The sequence below is a fragment of the Leptidea sinapis genome, chromosome 8 (genome assembly GCF_905404315.1).
Source record: "Leptidea sinapis chromosome 8, ilLepSina1.1, whole genome shotgun sequence".
Lineage (NCBI taxonomy): Eukaryota > Metazoa > Arthropoda > Insecta > Lepidoptera > Pieridae > Leptidea > Leptidea sinapis.
In genome coordinates, this window is record NC_066272.1 from 11,278,046 (window position 1) to 11,305,885 (window position 27,840).

The following is a 27,840-nucleotide window of genomic DNA, read 5'->3' on the forward strand; positions in this document are numbered from 1 at the left end:
TAAATCCATTTAATTTCACTCATAAGATATACACAGCACTAATGTTTCACAAAACCACAGCTGTATAGCTACAGATATTAATTATTAACTTCCGTTCAGCCATTTCAGAGATTAGTCGAAAAAGTGGTACAGACAGAAAACAAATTTGGAAATTAAATTTATACATTTATTTAAAAAGCAGCCAAGTGCGAATAACTTAATATAAAAGTTCTTTTCTTCTCTTGTCTCTCGCGCAAACAATTCAGTTTAGAAAAAATTGATGTTAGAAACTTCACTATCATTTTCAAAGACCTCTCCATAGATACGTATGGACAGGTACCCACACGTATGAGTTTGATGAAAAATGAATTTTTGAATTTCAATTCTAAGTATGGAGAACCCCAAAAATTTTTGTTTTTTTTTTCTATATTCGTGTAGAAATCTTAATGCGGTTCACAGAATACGTCTAGTTACCAAGTTTCAATAGTACGAGTATAGTTCTAATTCCGGAAAGAAGTGACTCTGACATACGGTCGGACAGACAGACCAGTGGGAGGCTTCTTTGCACGGGAGGCCGGCTAGGTTATGGGTACCACAACGGCGCCTATTTCTGCCGTGAAGCAGTAATGTGTAAACATTACTGTGTTTCGGTCTGAAGGGTGCCGTAGCTAGTGAAATTACTGGGAAAATGAGACTTAACATCTTATGTCTCAAGGTGACGAGCGCAATTATAGTGCCGCTCAGAATTTTTGGGTTTCCCAAGAATCCTGAGCGTCACTGCATTGTAATGGGTAGAACGTATCAGTTAACATCATCTGAACGTCCTGCTCGTCTCGTCCCTTATTTTCATTCAAAAAAAGACATGACGAATCTATAAGGGTTCCGTTTTTTGCCATTTAGTTAAAACCCTAAAAGTAAGTGTTTCGTTTACCAATATGGGAAAATCATAAAGATAATATAAGTGATAATATATTAGGTGAATTCCAAGTATATTCCAGTTCAGCTTTTTGTAAATTATATAGCAGCCCTACTCGATACTCTACGTATAAAGGTAATCCTTCTCGTAGGGAGTGTAATCGAAATTAAACTGATATGCGAGATTGAATTTGTACATTTTAATTAAACCAAACAAGGTCCCTTAATTGAATTGTCAATAATATTTAAACAATTGAATATTTTCTTCAAAATAAACTTAAATATGCTTTGCCCTCTACTATTTGACTTATTTAAATATTAAAATTAAATTAATAGCTTTAAGGGTAAATGTATACACTTTTATAATAAAGTTCCATCCACTATTCAGGCATCATGTATAAATAAATTTAAATGTTTTATTAAAAATTGGCTCTGTCGTAAATCCTATTACTCCACAGCTGAATATCTAAGTGATCGGACAGCCTGGGACTATGATTATGATTATTTTATAATTATAGCAATGACAGTACAATATTGTTTATTTTTATTAAAAGAGGGCAAGAAAAGAATGCTGGGAGAGATTCTTGCGCCGCATCTTCTCTCTCAGAGCGCCATTTGTTTCCGAAGCGGTAGTGGTATTTAATATATTAGAAATAACATGAAAAACGATTATAAAGGAATCAATTTTGAGAAAATAAACGCCTTTTATGCCTTTTATTATAAACTAGTAGATTTTTATTACTTTAGAACGAACTCTCAAAAAATATTTTATATTTTATAATTCGGCTTTCCATTTTTTTCACTCTATAAACTGTATCAAATTAGCTAAGAAACCATGTATTATTATAACATCTGTGGTTTTATATTTTATAATCGTCTTTATTCTGTTTAATTGGATAGTTTACTATGGGATATGAGGCGGTAGTTATCCACTGACTTACGAACTGTTTATATAAGAGATTTACGCTTTCAATTAGCTATCCATCCAGCGGTGGATTTACAATAGGGGCAGTTGGGGCAAGTGCCCAGGGCGGCAAATTTTTAAGGGCGACAAAAATTTGAAAGTGAAAAAAATTTTTTTTAGTCTTATCAAGATTGCTCAATATACTTAATTAATTCTTGAGTTAATTAATAATTTTTTGTTTAATTGATAATTCAAGAAATTCAATTTATCCATTATTTGTAAATTCATGTTTATAGAATATAAAGGTAACATATAATAAAGTTTCTGCAATAAATTAGTTATTTTAGTTTTCAAAAGTAAAATATATAAACTATAAGTTTAAGTAAAATTCCAGTATTTGGGGCGGATTTTTTTCCGAAGCCCAGGGGCGGCATTAAGTTTAAATCCGGCCCTGTATCTATCATAAGTTTAACTTACTAGAGACTATCTAACCTATATCGGACGCAACTATGGATAGACATGATTTGTCATTAAACGGTGACAGCAATTTATCCGTAACTAGAGATACGTTATTGAACGGCCGTAAGTCACTGCCTTTTGTAGATAGAGATTTCTTAAGCGGCTCGATGTCGGCGTGTCGTTTAGGATAGGACGTTTCTTATAAAATTGGCCAAAACTTGCAGATTAAGGCTAGCCGAGGGCCAGTCTTCAGCTCTTTGAAAGTCCTTTAACTTCCAGCCTAGTTTGGATAGTTCTATTAATAGGTATAGTATTATGAATGGTTTTAAATAGGTGTCCAAATTTTCAAGTAAATCAAAAGTCGTAAAGGTAACTAAATACATACATAGATACAGTTTAAGCTTATATTGAGCATAATATCTATATATATAAAAATGAATTGCTGTTCGTTAGTCTCGCTAAAACTCGAGAACGGCTGGACCTATTTGGCAAATTTAGGTCTTGAATTATTTGTGGAAGTCCAGAGAATGTTTAAAAGGTGAATAAATATGAAAATGTTCGGAATTAAAAAAAAGCAACAAGTTTTTTTTCCTTTGATGTGTCCCCCGTCATTCAGAAATCAAATTGAAAGAATAGTTTAAAATGAATAACTAATTAGAATCTTTGTATCTGTCTAACTTTATCAGGAATTAAAAAAACAAACTTAATTTTAGCTACCTACAGTTGATAGATTAACTACAGTTGATGATGATACTATGATGGTAATACAACGTTTGCTGGGTCAGCTAGTATAAGATAAGTGACTTATGGGACCCAGTTCTCTGTGAACGTCTAGACGTTGTGTCGAGATGTCGCTTCATTGTGTGTCTTCTACCGCATTAATCACGGAGAGTGTTCCGAAGATCTGTTTCACCTGATTCCTGCCGCCGAATTCCACCTTCGCATGACGCACCACAAATAATGATATCACCCCTACCATCTGGATGTAGGCGATCCTCTACAGTGCGCTTTTCAAAGAGCTTTCTTCCACGTACTACAAAGCTGTGGAATGAACTTCCTTGTGCGGTGTTTCCGGGACGATTCGACATGAGTACCTTTAAAACAAGCGCTTACAACTTCCTTAAAGGATGGCAACGCTCCTATGATTCCTCTGGCGTTGCAAGATACACCAGGTGACCCGTACGCTCGTTTGTACTCCTTTTGCCATAAAAAAAGGAAATATGATGTCATAACAAACAATATAAAATTTATATTAGTGTATTAAAAGCCGTTCTATCGCTGCATTTTATTTGTTCCACACTTTACAAAGTTCCACGTCCGATAAGTTTCGCTTGAAGAGTTTCGAGACTTTTTATTTGTTCCGTAAGAGCACTTACATAAATCCAGTACTTGTTTTGTGCACTTTGATTTACGAGCGTGTTTGCAAGACAAAGAACAGCTTTGGATTAGATAAATCGTGTTATACTTTATTCGTTGATAAACAAGTTTACAATCACGACCAAGTATGGTATTCGAGCGGCGATATTAGGCGTGGGGCGTCGAGGTCGTCTACTGCGAAATCGAAAGTAAACTTCTGGTATGAGCTATTGAATAGTGCGTTTGATTGGTATTATTTAATAAACCTATATAAAAACGGTGTATGCCAGCTGTGGTACCACAAATATAAACTTCAAAAAGGCCAGGTTAACAATAAATCAAATCAAATCAAAATCAGTTTATTCACGTAGGTCACGGAAATAACACTTATGAATGTCAAAAAAAAATATATATTTTTCTTATTGAATCTACCGCTACTCATTGCCACTCTTTTATATCAAGATTTACATTTAAATTATATATATAGTATAGGTACATCGATTTACAAATCATTTCAAATTACAATATAATATGTAAAATGTAAAATGATGCAACAGACACACTCAAACGTCAAATAGTCAATGTCTTACACGAGTAAGTCAAAAAAGTAAATGTAAATTAATACAAAAGTTATTGAGTAAAGTAGCTGCATCATCCACACACACCATAAATAAATAAATAAATAATATGAATACAAATAGTTTTATGTTCTATACTCATAGAGTAACAACTCTTCCAATAAATACTTATTTTGGCCATAAATGCTGTTACAATTAAAAATAAACTTAATATTATATTTGAATTTAGAATCTGTCATTTTTTATGATTGTTCATTGAGTTCTCTCATTTTGGCGCTCATACATTGTACAATATTATGCGATATGAATGGAGTGACGTCATAAGGAATACCGATTCCTTGTGATTGCATTACACAAAGTAGGTATGGAGAGAAATGCAATTTTTAAAACTCTCTATACGCTTGGTATTCGTAAAATGTTTGTGTACCGGTAGTATAGTATAGGTACAACGAGACCTCCTCTGTTTGTGACAAAAAAGGTCTGGCTGTCTACGTAGCTTTCGTACGAAAAAGGTTCGAAGAAATCCTGTCCGAAAGCAAAAGATTTTATCTCGGGAGATGAAGATGGCACCTAGAACCATGTCGCGTATTTTAAAGATGACTTAGGACTTGCAGCATATAAGAGACATACTGGTCATTTCTGACCTGATAATTTAAAAAAGATTATATTTTTTTTCGTTGTTTCAGTATTTATGGTAAGACTTGGTATAATAGCAATTGTGTATCAAATACTCTGATATCTTTTGCTCTGACTGCGCTCCCTTAGTTCCGAGTGTGATAAGTTAGCCTCATTCAATTCCCAGAAAATTAAGTTTTCAACCCGCATAATGAAATTTTTACTTTTAAAATTGACGCACTTTCATTCAAATTATCTAGGCTCAAACTGCGAATATCATGGGTGTTTGTGAACGATATATATTTAATAAAAATTACATTCGTTAATTTATTAATGCTTCAATAACATACTTTTGCAACTACTGGGGTTCGACCTCGGGACACATAGCTTAGAACCGGTCATTAATAACAACTGGGTCAAAAGGTCATGATTCATATTAATTTAATACGGTTTAAAGATACACTTCGTAACTTATTTCAAATGTTCCATCTTATGTACACGTAAGGAACATCACCTAGCCTATAACAGTGACAATATCATATTAATCACAAAACGACTAATGGGATAGCTAACTGCTATACAACTACGATCCTAAATGAAATGTCTCAGAGGACATGCAGTAACTAAACCCGTTAAAGCAGACACGTATACCATTCAAAAACTCATTCCTGTCTTTTCCAGCAAGGAAAACATAAAAATTAATTTATCAACCGTTTAAAAATTAAAACTCCAATTTTCCGAGTTAATTCAATGAATAGAAGTCCCTAATGTGAGGTATTAAAGCGAGCGAGAGCAAACGGTTTTGTAAATAATAAAAGTTCCATACGTGGGCTTTTATCAGATCTAAAGTATTTACCACAAACAACTTCGGAGTGCGGCGGCCATTTTAAGCACTCGTTCTAAATCGAAATGGCGAGAGAATTTCAATATCTCCAAGGACTTGAGTTATGCTTGAGATCTGCGCAAAAAGTACAAAATAAGATATTTCATATTGAATTGAGAGGCTTCGTCACGTACAAGGAAACGTATAAAAGTTTGTTGGCGAGTGTTTTGTAAGACATCTGCGTATGTTTCGAAGTTACTTGAAGAGAAACTTTTACGTTGTTTAAATATAGACCGCAAAACAGAACTTGCAAAATTGTATAAATAAATTTACGAAAAAGTTGATTGAGTTTTTAATAATTTGTTTTCGTTTCGACCAAAGGAATAAGAATATTGTTTTATTCTTTTAAAATGGTTCAAACAGCTCACAGCTGAAAACAAGCAATCTTAGATAATTTATACGTCTAGATAGTCTCTTGCTGTTAGAGAACCGATAAAAACAGGCCACGAATATTAGTTTAGTGTGCGTGACAAGCTACGTCTTACACTCACGATTTGTATGACACTTTGTTTTAGTGTGCGTGAATTGTTTGAGGTTAGTTCTAAAGTCTATTTTTTTCGACGTTTTCGCAACTTTCATTGTCTATCTAGACATATAACGGCCGTTTTCAATAACGTATCTCTATTTACGGATACATTGCTGTCACCGTTTAGTGACAAGATCTTATCTATCCATAGTTATGTCCAATATAGTTATAGTCCAATGCTTTATTTCGATAGGTTATTGAAATGTAAGTAAGCGTAAAAGGATAGATTTGTCTATCTCTAGTAAATTAAACTAAGGATAGATAGGTTATTGAAAGCGGCCGTAAACGATCTAACGGTTTAAAAATATGAATGATGCCTTCTACACAGTCGCTATCAGAAATTTTAATGTTACTTCGTTTTTTTTTATTTCTAGTTATATTTTTGATAACTACCCTCCAATAAACGAATACAGTAATCAAGTATGTCACATTATAATATTACGATTAGAGTAAAGAAAGCAATTTATGTTTAAAATGTAAGAGTTTTTCTGCAATTAAATTTTAATAGGCGCCTGTAACAATTAAGCCTGTAAGTTAGTTAAGGCGACACTAAATGCTGGCGACCTTGAGCGATATGAGTTCACGGCTCCTATCTAACAAAGCCAATATTTTAAAAATTCTTGCGTCAAAAATGTAATATTTTAACATACGCAAACAGTTAAATTGCTTACAATCCTCATTATTGATTACTAATCTGAATAAATGTACCTACACAAAAAAAGTAAAAGCTATAAGAACAACTTTTATGAAAGTAGTATGCTAAACAAATGCATCATGCCGAGAAAAAACTTGTTTAACTGCAAAGAAAACTGGTAGTTCATAATAGTTCTGGAGTGTTTACTTTAACCAACAGCAAGCATAAGCAACCTACAAGTAAGACTTAAGGGTATGTGTAACAGGATAAAGTAGTGTTTATAGCTCCAAATGCTATATTTTCAACACAAAACTTGTCTAAAAACACCTCTTGTTTGCGTGTTTTCTGTTTAACCATCGCCTTAACCATTTAAGGTAATCTACATAAGTGTTTCACTTATGTTTGATTTAAGTGTGTTTAATATGAATAAAGAATTTATAAAATCAATCATTGTTACTTCGTTTGCATATTATTCAAAAGCCGTTCGTATGATGATTATCTCTAAATACATTATGAAATTAATAAACTACATATTATATACATTACTAGCTGACCCAGCAAACGTTGTATTGCCGATATCAAAATCGCGATACAAAAGTAACTGTTGATCGTAGATGTGTGAAAATTTGAAGTTGATGAATCTTTAAATGTTGACTCATAATCAAACAAATTTAAAAAAAATGTCAAAAAAAAATCATGTGGACCACCCTTAACATTTAGGGGGATGAAAAATAGATGTTGTCCGATTCTCAGACCTACCCAATATGGACTCAAAATTTCATGAGAATCGGTCAAGCCGTTTCGAAGGAGTTTAACTACAAACACCGCGACATGAGAATTTTATGTATTAGATAATCCGCAGTCATGTCACACAATCCACATAAAGTATAGTTTATATTTGAAATATAAAATGTTGTTTTGCAAATATTTCTCGGCGAAGTCAACTACATATTTGTGTTCGATGCAGCGTACACAGTCGTCTCTACAGACTATCCTTATTCCTCACATACAAAAGAGATAAAACTTTTGTATTCTGATATTCTTCCAACGCATAAAACATGGTAATGTAATGAAATTGAATTGTATTTAGAAAGAAAATACGAATAAGATACCAGTGGGAGGTTCCTTTACACAGGATGTCGGCTAGATTATGGGTACCACAACGGCGCCTATTTCTGCCGTGAAGCAGTAATGTGTAAGCGTTTTTGTGTTTCGGTCTTAATGGTGCCGTAGCTAGTGAAATTACTGGACAAATGAGATTTAACATCTTATGTCTCAAGGTGACGAGCGCGGTTGACTACAACCGCTCAGAGTTTTTGGATTTTTCAACAATCCTGAGCGGCAATGCATTGTAATGGGCAGGGCGTTTCAATTACCATCTACCAAACTTCCTGCTCGTCTCGTGCCTTATTTTCATTAAAAAAAATATGGTTACCACAACGGCGTCTATTTTTGCTGGAAGCAGTAATCTGTAAGCATTATTATGTTTTGGTCTGAAGAGCGCCGTACCTAGTGAAATTAATGGGCAAATGATATTTAACATATTGTCTCTCAAGATGACGAGCGCAATTGTAGTACCGCTCCGAATTTTAGTGTTTTTCTAGAATCCTGAGCGGCACTGCATTGTAATGGGCAGGGCGTATCAATAACCATCAACTGAACGTCCTGCTCGTCTCGTTCCTTATCTTCATTTCAAAAATAATCGTATTGAATCATACACTACTAGTTTTTGCCACAGAACGGTGCATTACGTGTGTAACCGAGTTAACCAGTGACAAATTAAGATATGATCTCAAATATCTTTATTTCGTTATGTTGCAATTCTATTGAGTTAACGAAAGATAAAAAACCAATCTATTAGAATACTGTAGATCATTATTTCGCAAAATCATAACCAACTGGTTTGACATTGTCCTTGAAGCTTAGAACCGTAACAGTAGTTCGTTAAGCATAGTGAGTGCTGAGATAAAATAATTGTTTACGTAATGTGAAAAATGATTTTATATCTGCAATAAGTTTATTGTTTATTTCAATAATTTTTTAGATTCTGGTTGGCTCTATCTCGCAAATAAGAAAAGGGCAACGCATATCTTTTTTTACCAGTTACCAGTTATTTACCAGTGGGAGGAGAGAGTGGGAGGCTCCTTTGCACTGGATGCCGGCTAGTAATGTGTAAGCATTACAGTGTTTCGGTCTGAAGGGTGCCGTAGCTAGTGAATTGATTGGGCAAATGTGACTTAACCTCTTATATCTCAAGGTGACTAGCGCAATTGTAGTGCCGCTCATAATTTTTGGGTTTTTCGAGAATCCTGAGCGGCACTGCATTGTAATGGGCAGGGCGTATCAATTACCATCAACTGGAACGTCCTGTTCGTCTCGTCCCTTATTATCATATAAATAAATACTTGAGCGATCCATAATTTAGCAAGACAATACGAATACACTTGCTTAACCTGAAAGAATATACCTTAGGCAACATTATTAGTGTTACAACACCACTCTGAGCAATTATAAAATTTTGAAACTACCGTCAATTTCAAAATGTATTCACCCATTGTTTTAGAGTAACAGTTTGTTGAGAACATAGTCGTTTACATATTCCACAACATTGTGCCTTGCATGATAATGATCTGGAACCGACGAAACTGTGGAATCACAAATAACTTTGCACCGTGTTCTGTTATTTCTATCATGTTGTACATTACTTTTGTCTTCCCTTGTAATACATTTAGGAAAATGTAATATACTTTCACGAAAATCGTCACCTTTTTACTCTTAATGGTGATTTTTATTATCATAACACTAGAAATAGGGGATTGCTTGTACTAATTGTAATAGGCTTCATAAGATACATAATAGCTTTAAGGGTCAAAGTCAAAGTCAAAATATCTTTATTCATTGAAATCATATTTTAGCATTTTGAATCGTCAATTTAAGGTTTCTTATATAATAAGAACAATAATATTGTAAAAATAATACATATATTTATAGTCTAGAACATTATAATACATATTTTGTTATATTAAAACACTTTAGAGCATGTTCATTCCCAAGCATTTTTATCATCTAAGTAATCCGTTATTTTATAGTAAGCTTTTGTATAAAGTTTCCGTTTAATTGAATTTTTAAATTTGTTTTCTGTCAGATTAAGCATGAAATGTTTAAATGTATACACTTTTATAAAAAAGTCCCAGCCACTGTTCAGGCATTATCTATAAAAAAAATTAAATGTTTTATTAAAAAATGGCTCTGTCGTCAATCCTACTACAGCACAACTGAATGTCTAAGTGAACGGACAGCCTGGGACTAGATTATGATTATTTTATAGCAATAGTAACGACAGTACAATATTGTATATTTTTATTAAAAATAGTGCAAAAAAAGAATGCTGGGAGAGTTTCTTGCGCCGCTTCTACTCTCTCAGAACCCCATTTGTTTGCGAAGCGGTAGTAGTATCTAGTATATTAGGAATGACATCAAAAAGAATTCTAAAGGAATTAATTTTGAGAAAATAAATGCCTTTTATGCCTTGTAATGTATATATGGTTAGAACAGCTAAGGATTGTTGTCTTTAATAATTATTAAAATATAATTTATTATATTGTTCACTTCTTGCAAGCTATTGAGATATTATTAGTAACTTAGTATTCTTAACACGCTTTTTATTAGCTTTGTATTATGTTTACGTGTAACCGACTCATTTGGGCGCGATTTTGATCCACTTTGAGCAGTCAAATTTCGAAGTCTTGTTGATGATGACAATACATTAATTTGATAAAATTATTCCATTTTTCAATTTGCGAAATATGATTTTTGTTAATTTATCTCATTTTCTTCTATCGTCGATAAGACATAAATTGATGTTAATTTTAAATTTCAACAATTATCTTTGTAACCAAAGCGTGCGTTTTTTAATTTTTAATCTATTTTTCTTCAATTCTACTCCTGTCAATAATGATTTTTGAATGGCACGTTCCGTGCATCTGCCAGTTCCAGATCTTCTTGAGTTCACTATTTTGGTAGGATTTCTTGCATATTGAACTATGTTAAAATGTTTTTATTTTAATTTAATTAGGTAAAGAAAATGTAAAAGTTTGTACGAGTAATAAACACGAGATAAAAATATACGTGGTTAGATACTTTGTGGGAGGCTCCTTTCCACAGGATGCCGGCTAGATTATGGGTACCACAACGGCGCCTTATACTGCCATGAAGCAGTAATGTGTAAACATTACTGTGTTTCGGTCTGAAGGGCGCCGTAGCTAGCTAAATTACTGGGAAAATGAGATTTAACATTTTATGTCTCAAGGTGAAGAGCGCAATTGTAGTGCCACTCAGAATTTTTGGGTTTATCAAGAATCTATAGCGGCACTGCATTGTAATGGGCAGGGTGTATGAATTTTCATCAGCTGTCATTATTTTCATAAAAAACAATGCTAAAGTGAGACTTTACTTTTTTCTTTCTTCTTCTCATATAAAAGATTCAATTCAGTTCGTAGCATATTTAATAACTGTATTTATGTATGACGTTTACGTATATCTATCATTGTTACCATAACCCATATCGGAATGTGAAAAAAACAAAACAAGTTTGAAAGTAAATAAACGCTATTGGCGTCTACATTAGAAATCTGAGAAATGACTTTCTCACACATAGTGCGTGGTGTTGAGAGTGTTTTTGTTTTGTAAGCTGCGGTAATAACTGCTTAGAGTAGCCTTGTTACCATTCGTTTTCCATTTCTTGTCTCTAAGGTCGAGACAATATTGCGACACTCCTAAGAATGTAATGACCGAATCGGTTTTTTAAACGTTTATGTGTGAATTGTAAGTATTGCAAATACACCGACGTTTAAATGAATAGCGTATTTAATTTTAAGATTATATTTAATGCGAACAATGTCGCGAACTAGTAATAAATAGAAATTTTACAGTTATTTTTAATTATCAATATCTCTACTTTGAAAAAAATTCGTGATGTGAATGATTGCGAAACTGAAGTGGCAGTAGGCAGGGCACATAGTTCGAAGGACAGATGGCCGTTGGGGCAGTAAAGTACTCGAATGGCGACCACGTACGGGAAGACGCAGTGTTGGTAGGCCCCCTAGACAAGATGGACCGACGAACTGGTCAAAAGGCCGAAGGGCAGCGTTGTTGAAATCTTTAGGGGAGGCCTTTGTCCAGCAGTGGACGTCTTCCGGCTGATGATGATGATCTCTACTTTATTATAAGACGGTACCATAACGGCCCCTTTTCTGCCTTCCAGCTGTATTGTGCAAGTAACAAGCAAGTAAAGTGTAAGTTCTTTTTCTTTTTATCTTCTTCTAATATTAGTTTTCTTATAAAAGATAAAATTGACTTTGAATAGCAAAATACATTTTGTGCGGCTGATATGATTACGTAAATAATTACTTCAGTAATTGTGCTACAATTAATTATATTTTGCTCTTAAAATCAGTGACCCCTTGCGCTCATTATGTATCTATGGACACAACTATAACTGAGTGGACTCCAGTTTTGGAAGACTACTGCCACATTAAGTATTGCTTTTTAGTTCTCTTTTGTATTACGTAAGGTAAGAATTTAGATTAAGCATATATTTTGTTCTCATTAACTACATTGTGTGAATGTGTCAGTGTTTCTTCCAAAATAAATTCATTTTCATTACTTTTTCAATTGTTAAGTCTTAATAGCCGACCTGTATAGCCGAGTGGTTAGCGATCCTACCTACTAAGCTAGATGTCCCGGTTCGAATCCCGGTAGGTGCAAGCATTTATATGATGAATATGGATGTTTGTTTCCGAATCATGGATGTTTAAATGCATTTATGCTTAAGTTTGTATATTGTATTAAATATATCATTGTCTTGTAACCCATAACACAGCCTATATATGCTTAATTTGGGGCAAGATAATTTGTATAAAAAGTGTGTCAATATTATTATAAATAGAGAAATTGATAGTTAAAAGAGTTCTTTCTGTAAATTCAAATTCAAATATTTTTATTCAATATAGGATGTGACATCACTTATTGGAAGTCAAAAACTACCACCCATTCCAAAACGAATGCCTCATACATACCTGAGAAGAATGGGCGCAATAAACTCAGTAATTAAAGAAAGCGTTTGTTTTTAAGTTGAAATTATACGGTAATAGAATCCAAAACAAACAGAGATTTCTCTCATTCATAGTTACAAGCGACAATTAAGAAAACATTTTATTTAAAAATATTTTTCCTTTCAAAACGTTGTTGCAACAGTTCCCATCTAAGCTCGTTAAAATTGCTTTTTCCTGTTACTTTTACTCTAGAAGTTATTGCAAAAACACCTTTGATATTTATATATAGCCTTACTTAATTACACAGCAAAACTTTACTCATAAAATGTTGTTATGAAAACGTGAAGTTATACCAATTAGTTCATTGAAATGTGAATTACTTTTAAATATTGTTAAACACTTCTAGGCGTCGACACTAAAGCGTTGAGGGTTGCATCACTGACGTGTTAATGTAAATTAGTCTTTCTGTCTGTTGCTATGATATATGGCAAGTTGAATGAATGTTTTTTATATTTTTTATTTATTGTTCAAAATATACAAGAAACAAACTACTAAACAATTAAAGCCATCCTCATGGAACTTAAGTGTTTATGTGAGGAATAGCAACTATATTGTATTAAATATATCATTGTCTTGTAACCCATAACACAGGCTATATATGCTTAACTTGGGGCAAGATAATTGTGTAAAACGTGTGTTAATATATTATTATTATTATCATTAATACTGGGGCCATCAATGGAAAATAAAACGCATTTAATCACCACGATCTATTGGTAGTACCACTCACTATTCAGTAAGGTTTTACATAATTAAATGCGCGAGAATCTTCAGCGAATGAATTAAAAAGAAGTCCATTAGGGGATTTCAGTAGATAAATGAGCTTTGCTTTCAAGTGGCTTTTATTACCTTATCTTAAACAGAATGATAGCATTATACCCCGGACAAAAAGACGTCCAGTGTCTTTGAACCTTGGCAAGACATTTTGGAAGCAGGCCAATGTATTTGCGTGAGGCCTCGCGTGGGTAAAACTTAAAATGGATTTCAAAACTTTGGATTACTTTAAGTTGGCAAAATTTATGCGGTACCATTCCAAATTTACCCGCCATGACAAAATTATCTTTATTATAAAAACTAAATCTTAGATGATCGTTTATGGCTATTTGTAAACATTTTGTGTTCATATCTAATACTGACTAATATTATAAATGTAAGTGTGTTTGTTATGCTTTTACCCCGGAGGTACTGAACCGATTTTGATGAAATTTGGTAAAGCGATAGACTAGAGCTTGGGAAACGACTTAGGAATACATTTTATCCCGCGGGATTTGTGAAAAACTTAAACTTACGTTGATGAGTTATAACTATTGGAATAGTTTTAATTATCGGTTTAGTTTGCCATAGCAATCTTTCTCGAACTAAGATGAATCTTACTAATTAATATTATTAATATTCATCTTAGTATTGGCTGTCTACATAAACTGATTTTTATTTTTTAACTATAATTCATAAATATGTTTGTTTATAAATTATATATATGACTTAATAATTAATAACGCTATTTATATAAATAATAATAAAATAAAACTTAAATAATCTAACAAAATTAATTAATTACAAATAGAAAATATCATTAAGATCGCTATCGGCAGGTAAGGTGCCCATGAAGCTGGCAACGTTACCTCTTTGTATAGCCAAACTTATCCTTTGACAGAGGTACGAACCAGATCTTGGGTCACCTGTTAAATCGGTTAGACGTCTGGATAGCTCTTTTACGAGGTTTTGTGCCGATGAACCCCAAGGACCCATCGTCTCCACCCCAAAGGGAACAAATATGTATCCATCACCGAGTGATGCATATTTCCTCCGCTTTAGGTTTTCGGCAGATTCCGCCACTGCACCTCCTAGATGAATGTTGAATATGAGAGGAGGTTATCGTGTCCACACAAGTCGCATCCCACACCAGTGGCTTTCCACGACTCCAAGGAATCAACGTCATGCCATCAGGCCTCTTACCATCATCACGTGAAATTCCATTCGGCTCTAGGATAGCCGGCACGTTAACGGTAGTAAAGGCCCGACGCAAGACGTCGTTTAAGGCGGCATGGCGTGAGAGTCGGCCCGCACTGCGGCAGCAAGATAAGCCATGGTGACCAAGGCTGTCTACATTGCCTCCGCAGCGGCACATATGGGGAACTGTTCTAGAGATGACCAGGCGTAAACCAACTGCGATTGAGAAGCTGGAATTATCGAGAAGTGTCCCTATGTTACTCGAAGGAGTGGCCTGAAGCCAGTACCCTGAATCTCGTTCGCTAACAGCAATAAAACGAGCCTGATCCGAAATATTGTGACTTGATAATAATATCCTTTTGTGAATGATTTTGCACTGTGGCTCATCCCAAAGCTTTTGTGATCGCATGTTTAAAGGGTAATTTTCATTTGGACAGGCAACTTTCCAAGCATTTTAAGCAGTTTCCGCATACACCAGTAGCAGGGACCCTAATGACGGGGAGATAATTTTATCATTTAAAGTGCTGACACTGTGAACAGAAGATAAGAATGCTGGTAAGGATATACTAGATATTTTTCTGATGCCAATTCCACCAAAACGAATGGGCAGAGAAGCCTGGCACCAAGAAATATCAGACAGTGAACAATTTAATATTTTTGATAGTAAATTTCGTAGAGAATCGTCCAAACTTGACAAAAGTATCTCATGATTCCAAAGAGGGCAACATCGGAGAACATAAGTTAGCTTGGGGACAAAAAGACAAAACCGAATTATATGACGCCATGTGGGAATGTATGCATAGTAAGCGGTCTGAATATTGTTCAAATTTTGAATTTTGTTCATCTTAGTTCCATATAATATTAATAATTATTATTATATGAATATAATATGTTGGAAACGGGAGTGGAACTGGAAGCGGACATGACATAATCTTCAATTACAAACCTGCTTATTAGTTTTAAAAACACTTTATCTAGAAAGAAAGAAAGAAAGAAAGAAAATAAGTTAATTCATGACGATATAGTACAATTAAACATAAAACAAAATTGAGAAATATTATTTTCTATACGTCACAAAGTGGTCCCAACTCAGCATATTTGCTGGTTTGAAAACCAGCGCTGGTCTTCCGTTGGGCCATTTGGTGACGTACGCATACGAAGTCGCGGGCATCAGCTAGTAATATTTTTTTTTTATGGAATAGAAGGACAAACGAGCGTACGGGTCACCTGTTGTTAAGTGATCACCGCCGCCCACAATCTCTTGCAACACCAGAGGAATCACAGGAGCGTTGCCGGCCTTTAAGGAAGGTGTACGCGCTTTTTTTGAAGGTACCCATGTCGTATCGTCCCTGAAACACCGCACAAGGAAGCTCATTCCACAGCTGTGGTACCTGGAAGAAAGCTCCTAGAAAGCCGCCGTGCGAAGGTGAGGATGATATCCTAACTTGTTGCGTGTCGTACCTTCAAAAAAAGCGCGTACACCTTCCTTAAAGGCCGGCAACGCTCCTGTGATTCCTCTGGTGTTGCAAGAGAGTATGGGCGGCGGTGATCACTTAACAACAGGTGACCCGTACGCTCGTTTGTCCTCCTATTCAATAAAAAAAAAAGGTGGAATTCGGCGGCAGGAATCAGGTTAAACAGTAGAAGACACACAATGAAGCGACGTCTCTACGCAACGCCAAGTGATCCAGCCGTTCACAGAGCACTGGGTCCCCAACAATTCGAGCTGCTCTGCTTTGCACGTGGTCAAATGGATCGAGCTGATACTGGGGTGCGCCAGACCATAGATGACAGCAATACTCCATGTGTGGCCGGACCTGCGCTTTGTAGAGCGCTAGTATGTGGGCCGGCTTGAAGTATTGCCGTGCTCTATTAATGACGCCCAGTTTCTTTGAAGCCAATTTGGCTTTGCCTTCCAGATGACCACGAAATTGGCAACCGCTCGAGATTTCGAGACCCAGTATTCCGATACTAGGCGCGGCTTTAAGAGAAGTGTTCTCGAAGAGCGGTGATACGACAAATGGGGTTTTATTTGTGGTTAACGCGCAAACTTCAGTCTTCTGGGGGTTAAATTGGACAAGGTTCAATTTTCCCCATTCCGCGAGCTTCTCAAGAGAGGACTCGATAGAAGACACAAGTTTCTCCCGGCATTGGTCGACGATTTTCCGAGAGAGACCTGCATGGCCAGTGTATACGGCATCATCAGTGCTATCGTCTGCATAGCAATGAATGTTGGAGGTGTCCAACATATCATTGATATGCAGAAGAAACAGCGTGGGAGACAGCACACAGCCTTGGGGCACTCCAGCATTCACGGGCTTCGGGTTCGAGCAATATCCGTCGACAACGACCTGTATGCTGCGCCCAGTGAGGAAGCTGGAGGTCCACTTGCACAAGCTCTCGGGAAGCCCAAATGATGGAAGTTTGGAGAGGAGCGCCTTGTGCCATACACGATCAAAGGCCTTCGCTATATCCAGGTTAACTGCCAGGCCTTCCCCCTTGCTTTCAATAGCCGCTGCCCATCTATGTGTTAGGTATACCAGAAGATCACCTGCCGACCGACCATGGCGAAACCCGTATTGTCGGTCGTTGATCAACTGGTGACCCTCTAGATATACCAAGAGCTGACGGCTAAATACGATCTCCATGATTTTGGAGAGCAGGGAAGTAATAGCAATAGGCCTGTAGTTTGCCGGATCCGAACTGTCTCCTTTTTTTGGATCGGATGGACAAGGGCTGACTTCCATGAGTCAGGGACTACGCCTTAAGAATAAGAGTGCCGGAATCAACGCGTTAGCACCGGCGTCAACTCAGGGGCACACGTTCTAAGCACGATTGGAGAAATGCCATCCGTCCCGCTCGACTTCCTGGCGTCCAACGAAAACATAGCTCGCCTAACAGTTTTCTGTCTGAACTGTACTTCAGGCATAGAGCTCTGACACCGCGGGATGGTCGGCGGTGTTTTTCCGTTGTCGTCAAGAGTCGAGTTGGAGGCGAAAAGAGTGCACAAGAGATCGGCTTTCTCTTTTGCCGTATGGGCCAGGGTGTCATTCCTCATGTGCAACGGCGGCATGGATGGCTGGCTGAAGTTACCAAGAGCAGCTTTCGACAACGACCAGAACTTGCGTGTTCCGGTCGGGTAACTGGAAAGCTGCTCGCCGATTTTGACGACGTGTTTTGACTTTGCACGGGCGATTTGCCGCTTAAAAAATCTGGAGGCACGGTTGTATTTCCTCTTAAGAACTGTGCAGTTCGGATCCTTTGTGCCCAGCGCCGCAACCCAAGTTCGATACGCCTGTTTTTTGCAGTCAGATGCTGCTTTAACAGACGCATCGAACCAGGGCTGTGATCTGCCACCGATGGGTACTACAGAGTTTGGTATAAAAATATCCATACCCTGTAGTATCACATCGGCTACTGCAACGGCGCAGGCACTAGGATCATCATCAATATATATGGAAAACATCTACTCAGATAAACACATACACCATTTTCCACTATATACACCATATACCTAGATTTATTATAATATCATTAATAGTGTACCCGTGAAATTACAATGTCACAAAAACCAGGCCGTTAAATTGTTATAAATGCAGTCGATTTACAATCTACCGTTTTATTGTAATATCACATCTTTGACAATATACAAAATGGGCCCTTGTCAGATGATGTGCGAAGAGCATAAAGGGATAATACTGAGGATTATTCATAATGTAGCATTGCGTTACTTAAATTATAGTCACGAAGCAAGATCCACTGTGACTGAGAACACACAGGCCGCGCGTTATATTTATGAGCAAGAAATAATTAATCATATTCCGCGCACATCTGACTCCTTCGGCCCTATTCACTCACAGAAAGTGGCGCACGTAACAAAGAACGGTAACCCGATACGTGAGGTGAAATATGAAGTATTAGATGCCTTATAATAATCTATTGTGAGACCCATTTACCAGCTAATTGGTTCCGATGTTTCGCGACTCGATCGTGCTCGGATGGCGTGCGCCTGGTGAAATCGCGGATCCGTTTTGTATGGCAGTAGTGCGTTACTAAGTATTATTAGAACCAACACAATATCTCGGGGTGATCAAATAATCACGCATTCTTTAAACTATTTAATTATTAAATTATTAAAGCGCAAAAAAAAGAATGCTGGGAGAGTTTCTTGCGCCGCTTCTCCTCTCTCAGAGCGCCATTTGTTTTAGAAGCGGTAGTAATAATAGAAATGATATCGAAAAGATGCAATACCACTAGATCTTCGACGGAGGCCTTTGTCAAGTTGAAGTCTTTCGGTTAATTTTATAATGATATAGGAAGCATTGTTATCACCTTTATGTTCACAGAATGAAATTACACTTAAAAGTACACCGAACTCATAATATTCCCATTGCTTATAAGCACTATCATATACTTTTTGCTCTGTTGTAAGTCTTTTTTATTTTTTTTTTTATGAAAATAAGGGACGAGACGAGCAGGATGTTCAGCTTATAGTTATTGATTCGCCCTGCCCATTACTATGCAGTGCCACTCAGGATATTTGAAAAACCCAATATCTCGGGGTGATCAAATAATCACGCATTCTTTAAACTATTTAATTGCTTACGAAATCCACTTACTGTCATTTCGTAATCGGCAGTTTAACAAATGATTTAAGTAATGCTTTTTTCCTTTCACTACACTAACACAGTTCATTTAACTATAGTTATATTCTGTTTGTATGTATGTAGTATTTTGTCGGGCTTTCGTTCGAGTTCGAGTTCAATTAAACTACTTCTACATCACTTTTCTACCAGTGGGAGGCTCCTTTGCACAGGATGTCGGCGATTAGCATTATATTAGGGTACCACGACGGCGCCTATTTCTGCCGTGAATCAGTAATGTGTAAACATTATTGTGTTTCGGTCTGAAGGGCGCCGTAGGTAGTGAAATTACTGGGCAAATGAGACTTAACATATTATGTCTCACGATGACTAGCGCATTTGTAGAGCCGCTCAGAATTTTTGGGTTTTTCCAGAATCCTGAGTGGCACTGCAGAGTAATGGGCAGGGCGTATCAATTACTATAAGCTGAACATCCTGCTCGTCTCGTCCCTTCTTTTCTTATAAATAAAAGAAAAAAAACTTACAACAGAGCAAAAAATATATGATAGTGCTTATAAGCAAAGGGAGTACTATGAGTTCGGTGTACTTTTAAGTGTAATTTCATTCTGTGAACATTTTAATGGTGATAACAATGCTTCCAGTATCATTATGAAATTAACCAAAAGACTTCAACTTGACAAAGGCCTCCGTCGAAGATCTAGTGGTATTGCATCTTTGTGATATCATTTCTATTATTACTACCGCTTCTAAAACAAATGGCGCTCTGAGAGAGGAGAAGCGAAGCAAGAAACCAAAGAGTATAATAATATGTAGGGAAAAGAGAGCCCTCTCTACACATTATGAGCTGTCTATTTGAAAACTAGCGCCATCTGGAGATCGGCTCCGAAACTATATAAAAGCTCTAAATTATAAAATTCATTATTAATGTTCTGACGCAATTAAATAACTAACTCTACTTTTTAATGTAGGTATTGCAATTTTTTACCATGTTGAAATTGCGCGTAGAGTTAGTTATCTAATTTTGTCACAACATAGAACATAAAGGATAGATTTAGTAGTTTAAATATGCAAAATGGAACATGAGAGCTACATACATGTGCAAACACTAGGCGTAGGCACATAGACACAAATAAAGAAAAGTTGAAAGGTTTCAAAGCGAGTGACAGCTGCCAAAGCTTTCATTTTCGGGCCAACTAACAGATGGCACTACAGTCTTCTGAAAACGTCACTTTAAGGCGTCTATCCCACCCCTGCAAGAAACTCTCCCAGCATTCTTTTTTTTGCGCTCTTTTTAATAAAATATACAATATTGTACACTCATTGTTATTGCTATGAAATAATCTTAATCTAGTCCCAAGCTGTCCGATCATATAGATATTCACCTGTGGAGTAGTAAGATTTACGACACTGTATACACTTTTATAATACAGTCCCAGCCAGGCATTATCAATAAATAAAGTTAAATGTTTTTTAAAAATAAAAAAAATGGCGCTGTCGTAAATCCTACTACTCCACACCTGAATATCGAAGTGATCCGACAGCCTGGGACTCAATTATGATTATTTTATAGCAATAGCATTGATATTACAATATTGTATATCTCATTAGAGCGCAAAAAAAGAATGCTGGATGAGTTTCTTGCACCACTTCAACTCTCACGGAGCGCCATTTGTTTCGGAAGCGGTAGTACTATCTAGTATATTAGAAATGACATCAAAAATAATTCTAATGGAATCAATTTTGAGAAAATAAATGCCTTTTATGCCCCAAACTAGGCATAGCTTATATGTACAAGACAACGATATATTTAATACAATATGCTTACTTAAACATACATACATCCATGACTCGGAAACAAACATCTATATTCATCATATAAATGTTCAAAAAATAACCCTCTTTTTACTAAACCAACAGCATAATTTAAGAAATTCCTTTACATTTTAAACTTAATGTCCATTAAGTTATGAAGACTCAGTTAGTAATGATTACTTTAATCTCCATAAAAATGAAATGGCTGGGAAAGACGGGATCAACTTTTATAGATTCGTACTTTTCATACTAATAACAAAATTTCACTTCGACGAAATTGCTCGGGGCAAATGAGATTTTTAATACACCCACGAGTCTGGCCCGACTTTCCTTCAAAAAATATTTAAAGAGAATAAGCCCTCAATACCTTTACTTATTGTGTGGATGATGCAGAAACTGTACTCAATTACTTTTGTATGAATTTACATTTACTTTTTTTACTTACTCGTGTAAGGCAGCGACTATTTGACGCTTGAGTATTTTTGTTGCATGACTTTTAAAAAAAAATAAGGGATGAGGCGAGCAACACGTTCATCCGATGGTAATAGATACGCCCTGCCAATGGGCACTGCATTGTAATGACAATGCAGTGCAGGATTCTTGAAATACCCAACAATTCTGAGCGAAACTACAATTGCGCTCGTCACCTTGAGACATAAGATGTCAAGTCTCATTTGCCCAGTAATTTCACACAGTAATGCTTACACATGGCTGCTTCGCGGCAGAAATAGGCGCCGTTGTGGTACCTATCATCTGGCCGGCATCACAGGATGCCGATTATTCCATTTGCACATGCAAAGGCTAGGCTATCCCACTTCCAATTATAAATATTTGATCATTTGTTAGGCATGCAGTAAAAATTGGCAACATAATGATGAAAACTGCTAAGGAATATAAATAAATACTCCATCTGTGTCGATGACGTCATCGGAGCTTCGTCGTACAGTGACGGAAACAAAATATATTAAGAAGTTAGTAATGAGCTGTAATGATACCACAGTACCACAAACGCTTTTGTACAACAAAAGTTGCTGGAACTTTTGTTTCATGTGTTCTTATGACATTGAGAAGAGTTAGGAATATACTTTGTATCTTGTTGAGACTTACACAAACGAGAACTTCTATCGACTCTAATTACTTGAAGTTAGCTCTATTGCGGTGCTATAAATATTATATTGTACCAACTTTGTCTAAGCTAATGTTATAAAGAGGAAACAATTGTGTTTTTGTATGTATGTTTGTAATGTTTTCACACAAAAACTACTGGACTGATATCAATAATTCTTCTATTAAAGAAATAAGATTGGCTTGATTATTTACAGAATTTAACAAATTAACAAACAAAAGTAATCACACACCATCCAGTGGGCCCCATCGTGTTTACAGGATTTTTTACGACAATAAGGGACGAGACGAGCAGGATGTTCAGCTGATGGTAATTGATATACCCTGCCCATTACAATGCAGGATTCTTGAAAAACCCAAAAATTCTGAGTGGCACTACAATTGCTCTCGTTACCTTGAGACATAAGATGTTAAGTCTCATTTGCCCAGTAATTTCACTAGCTACGGCACCCTTCAACAATAATACTTACATATTACTGCTTCACGGTAGAAATAGGTGCCGTTGTGGTACCCATAACCTAGCCGGTATCCTATGCAAAGGTGCCTCCCACTGGTATGTTGTGTACGATAAAATGATGTCATTAATTAAACAACAAAATTTAAACGATCTTAGGCTCATCGGATGTTATCGGATCGGGAATAATCACGTCAATTTTCTCCTTTTTCATTTAAAATCAGAAACTTAACATATGAGTAATACTTTGTACTCAGACAAGTGTATATTTAATACTGTCCTTTCATAATATGAATCATTTAAATCCTGTTGCGTTCATTAATGTAACCGGTATGGTGACGATATTCAAGTTCGACGCATTAAAAGACTGAGAATGATCGATATTTTTGCAAGTAACTACTAACTACGCATTAATGAGTATTGTTTTAAGTCGCCTCGTGAATATGACGTTTGAAACAAGACTGATACAAAATGCGAAATTTCACCCGAATCATGTTGACGTCTGGATGTCTACGACCGCGCTTTTTGCGAGAAACTTCTGACTTGATAGCCATTTTGTGGAATCTATTACTAGCTGTAGTTTTCCCAAACCTATACGACTTTGGAAGCAAGCTAAGAGTATACTTACCAACATAATAGCCTCTACACATGATCGGATTTGGTACGGCCAACCCATTGGACGCTGTCTTTTTTTATTATGAAAATAAGACACGGGATGGGCAAGACGTTCAGTTATTGATAACCCCTGCCCATTAAAATGCAGTGCCGCTTAGGTTTCTTGAAAACCACAAAAATCTGAGTGGCACTAATACTGCGCTGCCTTGAGACTTAAGATGTTAAGTCTCATTTGCCCAATAATTTCATTGGCTACGGTGCCCTTCAGACCGAAACACAAAAATGCTTACACATTACTGCTTCACGGAAGAAATAGGCGCCCTTGTGGTAAAATCTAGCCCGAATTAAATAATTTTATTACCGTCCGGATCGTACCACCCCTGACCAATTGGTGCGAGGTATCCACAGGACCGTCCGATGGTTCAGCCGTACCAAATCCAACCATGTGCTTATGCTATAAGGGCAGGTATCTCTTAACCCCTGGTGTTGCGATTATCCATTAGCAAGGTTGCTTTACCACTCTTCATCATGAAAAAAATGCAACTCAACATCATAACAGATACTGCCGCTGTGAATGTTTTAAACACTGACAATTTTAAATGTTTATGACTCATAAAACCGTCTTCGCTTAAAACCCAACAGTTAGTAAAGTTGTTAAAGTTCGTTCTAAATAGATATAGCTGTAAGTACGCAGGCGGATCAAATCCAACGACCTCGAGCGAGACCTTCTGAGTCATATAATACAAACTTCTACCCACAAATAGTCTGTTATAGACATTTTCTTTGAATAAACATAGAGCTTAACTTCGTGAAAAAACTTTCGCGTAGGATGTGCAAGGAAAATGAAAAACTTAATAAGTCTAACGCGATCTTACATCCGCTTCTCAGTAAAATTTCATTTTATGAGTGAATTCTAAAAGGATGGTATTCTCAGCAAATATTTTTATCATAACTTTTAAAGTTAGTTGTTAAAAGTTATAACTTGCTTTGATCTCTAGTTTGAAAACATTATCGCTGTGTACAGAAAAGTTACGTTCAGAGATAAGATATATTTTCAATTTAAATTTAAAATGGAAATTAAATAGGTATAAAGGTATAAATCTATAAACTAACGGACGATTTCAATAACATACCTCTAGTTACGGATACATTGCTGTCACCGTTTAATGACAAGATCTTATCTATCCATAGTTATGTCCAATATTGTTATAGTCCAGCCCAATAGTTTATAGTCCAATGCTTTATGTCGATAGGTTATTGAAATGTAAGTAAGCGTAAAAGGATAGATTTGTCTACCTCTAATAAGTTTAACTAAGGATAGATAGGTTATTGAAAACGGCCGTTAGATAATTTATACCTCTAGATAGAGCCTCTTGCTTTTAGACAACCGATAAAAGCATGCCAGGAATATTACGTTAGTGTGCGCGGCAAGCTACGTCTTACACTCGCGATTTGTATGACACTTTGTGTTAGTGTGCGTGAATTGCTGAAAATAGAGCTTAGTTCTAAAGTTTATTTTTTTCAACGATTTCACAGCAGTCATAGTTTATCTAGATGTATAAATCATCTCAGTCTATAAATAGTACATATTCCACCATTTGCGCAGATTTGCTAGATAAGCCAATCAGTTGTCTATGTGACTAGAATTTCTGATAGGTGACAGCATTGAATTACGTCAGTCAAATTTGAGAGATGCTTACTAGCGAAGCTGAAAATCAAAGCAACTTAAAGAGATCAAACAGAATCCAATATCTTGATGTGATAATAATGATGTGTCTGTCTGATTGTCCATTAAATGGTTTCTCTATGGTGAAACATACAAAGATATTTAATATAATTTGTGGTATCAATAGGAGAAAATTAAATTTAAAAGTTATTTGGCTCGAGCTTCCAACAAATGACGAGGTTTCGGGTAATATAATAGTATTCCTCCCATTTTTTCCTTGTTTAATTGAGTGAGTTGACAATATTATAAATATTTTAGATAACACATCTATCTATATACATAAAAGAGAATGTATATTTGTATGTTCCCTAATAACTCCTAAACTATTCGACCGATCCCAATGAAATCTTTTGTAATAAATTCGTTGAAGCTCAAGGAAGGTTTACATATATTATAATTTATATGGCAAAACAACGTTTGCCAGGTCAGCTAGTAATATTTTTTTTATTGTACATTTATAAATGATTAATTGTTTACATACTTGTATATAATATACCTATTACGTTTTATTGATTTGATTTAGAGAGATAGGTTAGTTTTTATTTCGATTTGGAATCCATAATTATTTTTATTTCCAATATTTGTTTTGTATGGACATATTTTCTATGTGAGAATTTATTGACGCGCGGTTTGACAGTTGTGCTGTGAAACAATTTCATTATAACAACAAGGAGCATATTTAACGAAATAATTCTTGATGTTATGAAATATCATTGACCAATTCATGAAAACAGTATTTTATTTATTATGTACAGAGAAACGTCTGTTGGGTCAACTTATAACTATTGCTGGTCGTGTCGTTGATCAATGATTGAACTATTGATCTATGAATGCAGACCTAGAACATTCTATTAATTATTATCCTTGCTAGATTGTCCAGCCGCTGAGCGATTGGCTGTTGCAAAGAATTCCATAGTGACTTACTAAATGCAAATGAACTCGACGAAGCCGGATCTTGTCGACTGATGTATTATATAAAAACAACTTGCTTGTCGCCTGTTCGACAAAATTCACTTGATTTTGTTATATAAGCCGCAACTTTTGCTTTTTGTACGAAACCGTGAATTTGTGAAGCATTTATCTATTTATCTAACAGATTATTGCATGATTACCTAATTACCAAATTATAACTCAAATGTAATTATTAATATTACATAATTCATTGCGAATATCTGCGAAATTCATATAATTATCCCAAATGTAATTTTAACGGTTTTTAGTGTTTTATTTGTACATTAAGGTAGGACTAATAATTGCAGTATCCGACCAAAAATACATTAATCATTTGATGGTAGGTATTTACTCGCATTGACAATTTATTTAACCATTAAGAAAAACTGTCTCTAAATTTGCAACAATTGTTAAAAAAGCCTGTTTCATAAATGTAATAAATTGATATTATGAAAAAGATAGCAACGTTATTATTCGGAAAAATAAAAAAATATTTTATATAACGCTGGAAGCAAAAAATGGATTGTTCGGCGAGGCCCCATAAATTTTATGAGGGTTACCACGTTTTTGCAGAGGGATATTCGCCAAGATCTGTTATCTTTAGGGTACAGAAAGAGTTATTTAAAAATTCTGGTTATAAATCCTATTTTTATCAACGATGACGCATTAGGTACATAATATAAAGATTATATGTAAAGAAACTAATTATAGTTTAGAAAAAAGGGGACGTTTAGATATTAATCTAATATTACAGATTGCATATTTAAAATAAAAATTAATAAAATAAATAAATATCCTATACGGAACCCAACCGAAAAGATAATTGCTCTTAGAATTCAACTAAAACAAATAAAACTTCCTTAAATATTTTACTTACTCATTAAGTGTGCGAAATATATTTACAGTTCTACTAAGAGAACATGTAAACATTTATCGAAGTCTGTAGAGCCCACTATAAAGCGGCTTAAATAGCATTTAATATATTATTTAAATTAAAAGTGTAATGCAATGCACACAATAACAAAAACACAATAAAACTATTTATTCTAGCTCTTACGTGCGAAAATAAAAATTACAAATCTGGCACTTTAAGTAAGTAAAATGTTATAAAATTTACTAAACTTACCAGCAGCTCGAGTGAAATCCAATCAAATCAAAATAAAAATGAACACAAAACACAGTTGAAACCACTAGTAGTTGAAATTGTATTTAAAATAAAATCACTTGGCTAAAACAAGAATCATAAACAATACGCCGGGGGCGATATGCAAGAGTTTGTTCGTTAGGGTCGCCGATGGGAACTTTTGCCGCAACGTAACGCGGTAACAATCAATTCGTGTGTGTTGTAATATTCACGTAATTTTTTCAGGCTGTCAGACGGTCGCTGTGGTCTGTTCTACGTGAGTACCACTCCCGGTGAATGTACGCTCCGCACTGCTGCCCGTACCAGCAAAAGGTCGTTCGTTATCCACATTCTCTTTGCGCGCAAGCCTCCTTAGCAAAAGCGGGACAGAACCACTCTAGATTCAATTTAACCTTAGCGAGAACGAGACGCATATATATAACCTCGTAGGGAAACCCGAATTCAAGTCTTGATAGTTTTAACTTACTACGCTGCCTTTGTAAAGTGTACGAAATATC

General features: G+C 35.7%; 1 protein-coding gene across 1 annotated transcript in view; it reads right to left on the reverse strand.

The window, feature by feature from the left end:
• The window catches only part of LOC126965651 (uncharacterized), a 109,329-nt gene extending 81,693 nt beyond the window's left edge, over positions 1–27,636 (reverse strand). The window contains exon 1 of the mRNA XM_050809341.1: positions 27,326–27,636. The gene's annotated coding sequence lies outside the window, so the exon portion shown is untranslated. The remainder of the gene's footprint in view (positions 1–27,325) is intronic.
• Positions 27,637–27,840: the final 204 nt, after the last annotated feature.